The sequence below is a fragment of the Falco cherrug genome, chromosome 5 (assembly GCF_023634085.1).
Source record: "Falco cherrug isolate bFalChe1 chromosome 5, bFalChe1.pri, whole genome shotgun sequence".
In the NCBI taxonomy this organism is placed as follows: Eukaryota; Metazoa; Chordata; class Aves; order Falconiformes; family Falconidae; genus Falco; species Falco cherrug.
In genome coordinates this window covers 77,564,959-77,576,102 of record NC_073701.1, presented here as the reverse complement: position 1 = coordinate 77,576,102, position 11,144 = coordinate 77,564,959, and the positions used below count along the sequence as shown (strand labels likewise).

Here is an 11,144-nt window from a genome sequence, read left to right as displayed (position 1 = left end):
TTTCTGCTACACAAAGGTAAAGAGCCACTTCCTTCATCACAGCGACTATGTGTGCTGGGGAAGGAAAACTTTGGTGGCACTCTTTCTGGCAGCCAAGGTTCTGGGGGAGAAGGTCTCCTTACCAGCTGCATTGGATCTGTGTTGGTGGACTCTTGCTTCTGTAGTTATGCCTGTGTTGTTCAGGAGAAACCATGCAGTTCATCTCCACATGTCCTTGCCTTTCTTTGACAGGCCAGCAATGGACTCTGGTACCAGATGGATGAAACGCCTGTGGGTTGCTGTGACCGCAACACAGCTCTTGGGCAGCCAGCCTCCTTACTGTTTTATGTCAGGTAACAGCCAGGACTAACAGGTGTTCAGAACACGTTTCCTTTTCCGGGTTTTGCTATTTCTCTTCTGATCCTCCTGAGTCGTTCCGTCCCAGGAGGCAATTACTACCCACACCACTCAGGGCTGTCGAACGTGACCTACCTGCTGCCAGTCCTTCCCTTCCCTTGCTGGGCTTTAGGCTGCTTCCCCCATGTAAACTGCTACTTGTCTGCTCTCTGTAGCTGACTGATAGAGAGCAGAGTACCTAAAGGGGCCTACAGGGAAGATGGGGGGGGAGGACTCCTGGTCAGGGAGCGTAGTGATAGGGAGAGGGCCAGTAGTTTTCAACTTAAGGAATGTAAATTTAGATTTGATGTTAGGAAGAATTACTTTATGGCAAGGGTGGGGTGACAGTGGAAGAGGTTGCCCAGAGAATGCCCAGAGAATGCCCCCTCCCTGGAAGTGTTCCAGGCCAGCTTGGACAGGGCTTTGAGCAAGCCGGTCTAGTGGAAGGTGTCCCTGCCCGTGGCAAGAGACATGACCTAAATGATCACCAAGGTCCCTTCCAACGCAAACTGTTCTGTGATTTTACGATTCCATGAAATGGAGGCCATAGCGGGTATGAAGAGGAGGTCTTGCTGTGACAGGGGCAGAGCTGGTGGGAGGACCCCAAGTGAAGTCCCCATTTGTAGTCTTGATATGTCTTCTCTCTGTCATACAAACGGCTCCAAGTCAATGAGTGATACCCAGTGGAGGTTGCAAGAGCAGCCCTAAGTGGACATCACTCTTTTTTCTTATTTTCCCCAGATGCTCTGATGGGAAAACTGGTCAACAGGCATCAGTGTCACCAGCACCATCATATGCCGGCTCTTTCCTCGGTCAGCAGCAGGGCAGCAGGCAGCAGGCAGACCCTGTGGGACCACGGGATCAGCCTGATTGGACTAAGGTAACTCTGGAGAGGTGGGTCAGGGCAACAGATGGACAGCGGATTTCTTTTTGGGGTCTTGGCATTGCTCTCCTTGCCCCCACACACCGCAGCTTTCTTCAGAGCCGCCGCTCTACTCCCTCTCAAAGCATTGCCCCTAGATCCAACCTACTTGTGTGCCTTTGGCCCCTCTTCCTTTGCAGCCCTCCAGGAGGGTCTCTGGGAGGTCTTTAGCTGTCGCCTCAGAGAGCTCTGGGGGTTTCCCACTGTTCCGTCCCTTCCAGGAGGAAAGGACAGGACCTTTTCACAGCTCTCTTGGCAGGACATGACGATGGGCATGGAGGACTCTGCAGAGGACAGAAGCTCCTGGCCACGCGGGCTCAGCATCACCTCCCATGTGGACATGCCCTTGCATCACTCCTGTGGCTGTAGGAGGCTGGAGTCCTGCACAAGAGCTGCATGCCCACACTGCTGTCCACCATTTGACCATGTGCTGCACACTGTGTGAGAAGACAGCCACCGAGAAGAGCACAGATTCAGCCCTTCTTCCCGCTGCCAGAGGAATGGTGCCAGGGAGAGGACCTGGAGCAGATCTCCGCAGCGCAGAAATGATCTCTGCAGCTGCTTCGTGGGAACCACAGACTGCAAGTGCTCCACAGGGAGGAGGAGGAGAAGACCTAGTCCTCCAAGTTGTCACCACACTCCCAGGGATAACACAGCTCCAGGGCCCTCCAAATGCAGCTCCCAGTATACTCCTGCACCCAGGACTGCTCCCAGGGAGCAACCCCTGCCAATGCAGAGAGTGCAGAGCAGATCCCTGTGGCACCGCTATGATCTCCATAGGCAGTTCACAGGGTACCACCCCTCAGCAGCGGGGATGAGGAAAAGAGGAAATGAGGTGATTCTAAGGAGAGCAAACCCTGCTGTCCTCAGCGCCACAGAGACAGAGGGCTGGACTGAGCGGCGCTGGCAGGAGAGGCCATTGCTGCCTGTGGTGTCTGCAGCCCCAGAGAGCCTGTGGTGCCAGTGAAGCTGACCTCCAGGAAGGACAAGGTGCTTTTGAAACTGTCCTTGCCTATGGACATCCCGTGATGCAGCAACACTGTCAAAATCTTTGCTCCATTCCCTGAAGTGTCATCAAAGGGATGACAAAAGGATGTGGAGGAGCACTGCCCAGGTCTGCTGGCTGGGGGGGCGGGGGGAGGGCAGGACTTGCTTCCCTGCAGCTGCTGGAACAAAAGCACGGACCATGGCTGAGGTTCCCTTGGGCTCTGTTTGACTTTGCTGCTCTGAATGGGGATGGTGTTCCTGTAATGCTCGTGCTGTGCCTGCTGGTGGCACGCGGTTGTGCTGGAGAGCCCTGGCATCTGAGGAAGCACCACAGGCTGCAGTTAACCTTGACATTGAGCAGCTGCCCTGGATAAGGTTAGGCATTGCAGGGGTGTCGGTGGGAAGCTTGCCACAAGGCTCAGTGGAGAACCAGCCAATAGAGCTGGTGGGGAAGAGAGGCTTGGCTCTCCCCATGGCGATGACTCCATATACTCAGAGGAATAGCTCCATAGGCTGCCCTGAACAGTAGAAGCAGGATCAAGCTTCATGGCCCTCAAAGCGGGCATCTGCTGTCACTTCAGGTGGCACAAGGAACGTCCCATCAGCCTCCAGAATGAGGGCTCCAACATTGTCATGTCCCTCTGAATTGCTCCAGCATGGCTTACAATGATGTGCAAATATCTTGGAGCACCTCTGGCACCTCAGACGACACCTGTGGTTTGCAGGGATACAGGAGAGTCCTCCCTTGGACTGTCTGGGTGCCCTGTCTCACAGTGGGACAAGATTATTGGACCTAACTCTGTCACTGATCAGAAAAAAGACATTGCTGGAAAGAAGTGTCCCTTCCCATCTGAGAGCAGTAACACCAGTGATGACTTCAGGCTGTTCCCCAGCAAGTTCCCCTGCAGCCCCAGGGACCCCTGGAGGGAGCCCAGAGGGGCAGAGCAAGGGCTGCCTTGGGCTGCTCCCTGCTGCTGAGCTGGGCTGGGCTCCTGACATGGAGGGAGCTCATGGCAAATGGGCAGCGCTGCAGAGAGACAGCTCTGCCCACCAGCAGCTCCTCTGCAAAGCGCAGCAGGGCTGAGGCACTGCCTGCAGGCACCCAGGGCAGATAAGGGAAGGGAGCGAGGTGTTACAGTCAGTCTGTGGTGGGAGGATAGGTGCAAGCTGACCAGGGCAGGAATCATCACAGCCTTTGACAGGGTAAGTCTCTGCAGGCAGGGCAATGCAGAGGAGGTCCTGTAAGTGTCTCCTAGACCTGGCATATGTCACAGCTGAGAGGACCTGTCAGGATGGCTCTCCTGCATTTTCTGGTGTGGAGCATGGAGCAGAAGACATGCTCCAGGGCAGGGCTTGCCTGCTGCACCATCGGAAGGACAGAGCATGGTGGATCCCTCCTCCCGGGGATGGCTGCAGGGCTGTGAAGGTGGGTGTGCAGCCGGGTGTTCCCACCGCTGTCTCTCCCAGCAGGGTCCCTGCAGCCCAGGGCGTTGTGTGCTGGGAAGGGACTCTGCCACCTGCCAGGGTCAGCTCTCAGCCTGCCGGGGGCTCCCCACAGAGACGCGGGGGTATGGAGCAACCCCTGGTAGGGCAGTGCCCTTCTGTTGTTGAGGGTGTGCTGCGCTGGCCAGGGCTGCTCACAGGTCTAGGTGACCCTGAGAACGTGTCTGGAGACTTCCCATCACTGCAAAGTGAACAGTAATTTTAAACTGCAGAATGAAACGTCCTGTTAAAAGCATCCTGGAAAAGGGATATTCAAAATATCAGAATGGATTTCTAATAGAAAATGGGCGATGCTCCGTCACATTGATCACTGTGGTGAGGGATGTGCAAGTGGGGAAATCCTCACCTACTGTTTGTTTAAAACAGGCGAGCAAATGAACTAAGCAGGAATCATCTGCCATGACGCAATCATCACCTTTGTGTCTGGAGCTAGAAACCCCTGCAGAGGGGAAACTGGCCCCCCAAAAACATTGAGAGTCCTCCTTCAGCTACACTCCTTTTGTCTCAGCACACAAAACTGTGCACAGCTGAAAATCCTTACTCTGAACAGGTTGGGAGGCTGTAGGCAGAGAAATGAATGCGAATTCCAGCTCTGCTCTTTCCATTTTCTGGCCAGGAAAACGATTAAAAGGGATTATTTATGAATACAAGCCAACTCTGACAAATTATTTCAAGTCATGCCTGATCGCCTGGCTCGGAGGTCTCGCTAGCTTCCCCTGGCCATGAGGATGCCAAGGAATGGGCATCCCACTCCCCTTCAAATGAACACAAAGGTTCTGCAAATCAAACGTCACTGATTCAGTGCAATTTAATTACTGTCAGCGTCAAGGAGAACAACTGGGGGTGGAGGGCAGGTTTTGGGGGTGTTGGGAATGGAGGCTTGGCAGGCTGTAATTTGCCTTCAGATGGGAACATCCAGTGACTATGGTGACATGTTGCAAAGATGGAGCATCACATCATGGGGATGGATGTATCCTCCCACCCTCTTGGATGGCCCCAGCCCTTGGGCTGCCCCCAACATGCAGCCCCCTCGCCCACTTGGAAAGCAGCTTTGTCATTGCTGATACTGCTCCCCCCTGCCATGTCACCTTCACTTGCTGCTGCAAAGAGCATCCTTCATCCTGCTGCCCTAATCCTGCTGCCCAAAAAGGACAGGGCGGGGGAGTCTTTGATCCCACCAGCTGCTCTGCTGAGGGGGCATCTCTTGTCCCTCACTGCTGTAGCTATTGTCCCAAATGGCCTCTGCTCGGGGAAAACTGAGCTGAGAAGAACAAGCACAGCTTTTTATTTTTTTCTTCTTCTTTTTTTTTTTTTCTTTTATTTATGCTGCGAGGCAGCCAGCCTCATCCAGGCCGGGAAGCTGTCAACATTTTAAAACAACGATCCTCTAACACCTTCCCTTTCACACACCCAGCCACCTACCTCCTGATTTTCTGGTGTCCCACACAGAACTGGCCAGGGATTTGGGGAGAGTGGTGGAGATGGAGCCCAGGTAGAGGAGGGAGAGGGTGAGGAGGAGGAAGTACATGGGGGTGTGGAGGTGGTGGTTGCACTCTGCAGCACTGATAATGAGGCCATTGTCCAGAAGAGCAGCCCATGAAGAGCCAGGAGTGCAGGAGCTGCAGCTCCCGTGCATCTACAATTTCCAGGAACTGGGTGATGGAGCTGCCATTGGACATCTGCTGCCTCTGGGCATGGGGACCTCTCCCAGGAGAAAAAGTGACAAGTTATGGGGGACTTCTCCCAGCAAAACCAAAGCTGTTTCCCATCAACCATCCCCCCCCATCAGACAAAGAAACCCTTTTCTTTTTCTAGGAGACCTTCCTTGAGCTCTTAAAATGCAGAAAACTTAGAAATGGCTGTACTGGCTCAGACCAACTCCAGCAAGCCCCAGGTTCAGCCTCCAACAGAGCCAACACAAGACACTTAAACAAAAGCAGCAGAGCAAGACAAGCACCCTGCGATACTTTCCCAGCTTCCCTTCCTGAGCTGACCGGGATGTCCTTGAATTTAATATCCCCCAAAGGATTTATTTCACACGGTCTTGGGTTCTAGTTGTTCCTCAAGCCTGTGCAGACTTGCAGCATCCTCGCAGCACCATCACCCTCGGCAGCCACTCTTGGGACCTTGGAGATGACTGAAAAAGGGTCCAGACCTGGGGCTGTTGTAGCCAAAAATCTCAATAGCTTGGGCAGAAAAGGCTGGCTTAGATCCAAATTGGTTGAACGCTGCTCACAACGTGTTGGCCCCTGTTTGCCATCAGCGTGCAGGAGACAAGCACAAAATCGTGATTTCTGAAAGTATCTGAGTATGTTCTGGCACAGTCGTGTCCCAGCTGGGAAGCTCGGTTGGGAGTTTGGGGGTTGTTTTTTCTTGTGCACGTAAATTTTGGTTTTGTTGAAGCTAGTGGGATTTTCTGCAGAGATTTCAGCCTGCCTTTCCCAGTGACAACAACTGGCTTGGAGCTGAAAGTTGGATGGAGCAGTTTCTTGGACATGAATGCAGACAGGACTGAAATATTTTATAAATCCGTCTTGGTTTGGTGGACAACAAATGTCAGGAAAAGCAAGTAAATGCCTCCAAGAGGTATTAGACCAGCCCTGCCGTGGGGTAGCCTTGCAGCTCAGAACCAGACTCAGAAAGTCCATGTGGGTTTGAGGGAGAATAAAAATGGCATTTTTCTGTTCTTTTTTTTCTTTATTTCCACCAGGATAGAGACGGAACTTCAAATCAGGCCCTTCTTGATCATAATCCAGATGTTTCCTGGGATATTCCCAGATCAGGGATCATTTTCCACCCTTCAAAGCGTGGCCAAACCCTTCAAATGAGGGAATTGTGGCAAATCCTCTGTTGTCATAATTCACAATCTGTTACAATGCAGTAGCATTAATCCTTAGGAAACTGAAAAGTCATAAAACTTACTTGAGCCCCAGTATTTATAAACAAGGTAATAGGAGCGGTACCTTTCTTGGAGGTCAAAAGGAGGATTGCAGCACCAGAAGCTAAGCATTGAGCTTTACAAATGAGGATTTGAGACCTAAAAGAGGGGGTTGGACCCTACAAATAAGGGTTTGGACCCTCAAAACGATGGGCTGGAATCCTAAAAATGACACTTTAGACCCTGGAAGGGAGGGGAATCTCTAGGTTCTGATCTGAGCAGGCTTTGGTGCCCAGGAACTCCACAAAATGCCCTTCTTTTCCTATCCCAAGTGACCACTGTCGAGGCGGGGCCTGGAATCATGGACCTCATCAACTGTGGACATTTGGTGGATGTTTTACAGGGGCAGTCCATGGGCTAAGGGAAGAAAAGGAACAGAGGAGGAGGAGGAGGAGGAGGAGGAGGAGGAGGAAAATGAGAAACGGGATGCAGAAGAGGAGGAAGATTAAGAAGAGAACTTGGAAGAGGAGGAGGGGGAGGAAAATGGAGCAGAAGGAAAAGAGCAGGAAGACCAAAGCAGGGCAAGCAAGAAGTAGAGGAGGAGGAAAATAATTAAAAGGGGACAACCCCCCCCAGAAATAACAGGAAGAAAAGGGCAGCTAGCAGGAAAAAAAAGGAGGAGGAGGAAGAAACGCCCCCAGACTCCATTGTCAGCCCATCTGCCATCTGATCTCTGGTCCCAAGTGCTTGCTGGAGCCTGACTGTAAGGAGGGGAGCTCAGCCTCAACAGAGGTCACTCTAATCCTCCCTTTGTCCCTTTACTCTGCGCCTATGAAATTTCGCTGCCAGTGTTTGGCCCGCTTTTGGTGCTTGTCCTTTTGCTCTCAGTCGGCTACTCATGTGGTTAAAACTGCTTCATCAGCAGCAATGTCACAGCAGGCAAAAGGTTTGTGTCAGAGCAGGCAGCAGGTGACTGCTGACCATTTCACATTGGATGGTGAAGTCAGCAGCGGCGGCATCATTGTGATGTCACACCGGGTCTGTGACACAGGCCACGCAGGGGTACAAAAGGGGGCGTAGGGTGGTTGTTCCCACACTCTGGAGGAGCATCTCTGGGGTGAACACAGGGAAGAGCTTCCTACACGGCTGTTGCCACAAAGCAGTGAGGCGCTAGCATAAGGCAAAACAAGATGGACTTCTGGGATGGGATGAAGCCCATCTTCATGATGCCCAGCATCACCCCCAGAGGTACAAGCACCCACAGCCACTACAGGAGTGTTGTCAGGACGGAGAGTTGTGGCGTTGTGGGGGTGGGACGCAGGCAGAGCCAGCAGACAGAGAGTGTGACCTGGTTTTCCTTTGCTTTCCAGAGCAAACAGCCATCTGGGACGCAGTGGCCAGCTACATCCAACAACAGCTCTTGCTACACAAGGTAGAGTGACACCCGCATCTTCCTCATCCCCCTAGAGAAGCTGGGGGGATCCCGTGGCCGTGGAGCTTGGGCTGCAGTTGCTCCTTCCCTCCTCAAAAAGCAGGGAACTCCCCACAAAATCCCCACTGAGAGAGAAAACAGGGCTCGGGCAAGGGTGGTGTCACCTCTGCTAGGTAGTCTTCTACTGCAAGGCTGATCCGTTGTTGGAGAACCCTGGATGCCCTTGAGTGGCTTCTGCCCCCAAGTCCCGCTTTTTCCAAGGAGGAAAAGGAAGGGGAGGACTCGGCATCTCCTCCCCAAAGCTCTCCCCACTGTCCCAGCTGGTGCCTCCAAAGAGCGGGAGGTGGCAGGGTCCGAGGTACCATCCCTGGGTGGAGCCATCCCCCAGCTCTTCCCTCTTCACCCTTCACGCCCTTCTTCTCTGCTCCAGGGGGTACGAATTCCCACCCTCGGCTCCTTTGACGTGGTCCCCGCACAGAAGCAGGTTGGGACAGAGATTGTCACTATCCAGAGGCCTGTGTTTCGCCTGTCCAGGACCCTCAGAGACATCCACAACCTCATGGACAACGAGGATGACCTGTCTGGTAGGACAACAACTGCATGGTGTGGGTGAAGATGGGAGTTATCACATCCCTTGGCGAGAAGCAAACTGGCCCCTCTGCGAAGCTGGTCCGCAAACAGGACACGCGCAGTAAGAATCCCTCGGGGAGGGCTGCAGGGTGAGCGCCTTCATCCCTCTCGTGTGGTTTTTCCAGACAATAAGGTGTTGGAGCCTGTGAAATATGCCAAGGTGGCCACGGATGCCCACGTGTCCCGGTGCAAAGTGGAGGGATGCATCCTAGGCACCATGTCCCTCCTGTCTCACTGCCTGGCGAAGGGGAAGAGCATTGCACTTGTCCTGAGAGATGTTGGGGTGCTCCTCATTGAAGACAGGATGGTGCAAATGAGATTCTACTATGATTTCCTGGAAGAGATATCTGGGAAGACAAACCTCAGAATGGCTGCGTTCATAGTGAGTGTTTTGGATTCCCTGTGGCTCCAGCGGCTCATGCCGCCCTGAACTCCTCCGTGATTGAGTGTCATGGTCACGTCGAGGATGTCCTGGCATCTCCGTGTTCCTCCATTGCAGTTTCCCCAGCTGCTGGACATGGTGGTGTCCCGGATGGTACCTGTTTCTTCCCTGACTCGCACCAGCCGTGTCATCATCTTTCCTGAGTGAGTCCTTTCCCCAAGTGACCACGGGGGTCCTGCTGTGGCTCTGCCCTGTTGTCATTCCTGCAAACGATGGGATGGAGGAAGGATTTGAGGAGACCGGGACACCTTTCCTGGGCGACCCCATTTCCTGGGATGCTCCCTGGGGATGGGGAATGGATGATTTGGGGGGGGAAAAAACACCTTTTACAATGGTGCCAAGCTCTGGCTGGGAGCAGAGCAAAAAGGGCTGGTGGTGCCTTTGGTCATGCCACTGTCACCTCTTTGTCACCAGGTTTGAACTGGAGTTTGTGCCCAAATCTCAGTCCAGGCACCCTCTCAAGGTCTTGAGGCGTGCCCTTGGTGAGGACATGTGGAAGAAAGAAGAGGATTTGCCACCCATCAGGCAACACACAAAAGGTAAGGCAGTTCCCGGCTCTTTTCCGTAGCATGGGCAAGCGGCTTCCGGTAGGAAAATCCACAGCAATGATGGTCAAATGCTTGCACCAAAGCTTTGTGCCACATTGGCACGGCCTCTTCTCCCAAGCTTGGCTTTGGGAGTGGGCCAGGATGCTCGGATTCTTGGGAATGACTTAACATTCCCTCTCCAAAAGAGGCTTGCCTACATCACCCACCTCCCCTTTTTCCAAACCCCAGCGCTACCAGTGCCTTCGCCGAGGAGCCCGGTGAGCGCTGGTTGCTGGGGAAAAGGAACTTGGTGCACGCTCAAGGCGTCAAGTTCTACCACCTGAGACTTTGTAGACCCTTCATGGCGGGCCACTGATCCAACGGGCACGCTGCCTCGACTCCACACATGCACTCATGCAGATATTTTCCCTTTTTGCTCAACCCTAGGATCCCCCAAGCAGAATCTCAGGCAGGATCTTGATAGATTAATTTATTACAGCCGGCATAACCCGTACCGCTTCAAGGAGGACTTGCGTTTCTTAGAAACGAGGGGAGGAATATTGCACGTAGTTTTGACTTGCTCGGGATTTATCAGAGCCTGTCCTTCTCTCGGTGTAAACCTCCTTCCAAGCCAGCCATAACTTGGTGGGAGATGCACGGTGTCTGCTAGTACAGCCTGTATGCAGACAGCTCCTAGGACACATCTTTAGTTTTACTGGCCAGCACCGAGTAATCCATGTCCCGAATGAGAGCAGATTTCCCTGCTAATTCTACACCTTTTATTTCCAAGAACCCTTGAAAAAATAGTAGGGGAATAAGCAAATCCCCAGAGCGATGGAGCACAGGTTAATCATCATCCTTTCCACGTGAAAGCAGACAGGGGTTCACCCGCTTTCCTCAAGCCTTATGCTGATAAAAGCAGCTGTCTCGAGGCCTCCTTTTGTCCAAGTAGGGAAAAATGTGGGTGTAAATCCAAAGATTTTAGCTTTCACAGCTTGCAGCCAAGGCTTCCCAGCTGCTAACGCCAAGTTATGCTAAGTGATTCACATCACTTTTGCTGGTATTGGGGAGGCAGTGGATAGAGCAGAACGGCTGCCTTGGATGTTTTGGGATGAGATGTGAGCACCGCTCCATGTCCCTGGGACTGGGAGCATCACGGTGATGCTCTTCTTGACGAGGTTTCTCCTTCCCATTTGCAGCGGGACTTCCTGAAGTGCCTTTGCCTGCTGATTCCAGCTCGGTTACTAACAAACAGGAGGAAGTCCACAATAAGGCGGCGATGAATAAGAGGACGAAGCGCCAGGCTAGGTGAGTCTGGGGGCTCAGGACTGAGCATCTGCATCGGGTTACTTGCCGACCCGGTGAGAGCCCCAAACCCTCACTGGGTTCATCACTGCCTGACAGCAGCACAGGGCAGTGCGATGGGGCTAGGGGAGCCCCCATTTCTA

At 53.1% G+C, this 11,144-nt stretch overlaps 1 long non-coding RNA gene across 1 annotated transcript; it reads left to right on the top strand.

Moving 5' to 3' along the window:
* The first annotated feature begins 227 nt into the window (after positions 1-227).
* LOC129736179 (uncharacterized) lies at positions 228-5,451 on the top strand. The gene is made up of 3 exons (XR_008732454.1): positions 228-332; positions 1,117-1,255; positions 1,557-5,451. It is a non-coding gene; the product is annotated as an uncharacterized LOC129736179 (long non-coding RNA).
* The last annotated feature ends 5,693 nt before the right edge of the window (positions 5,452-11,144 follow it).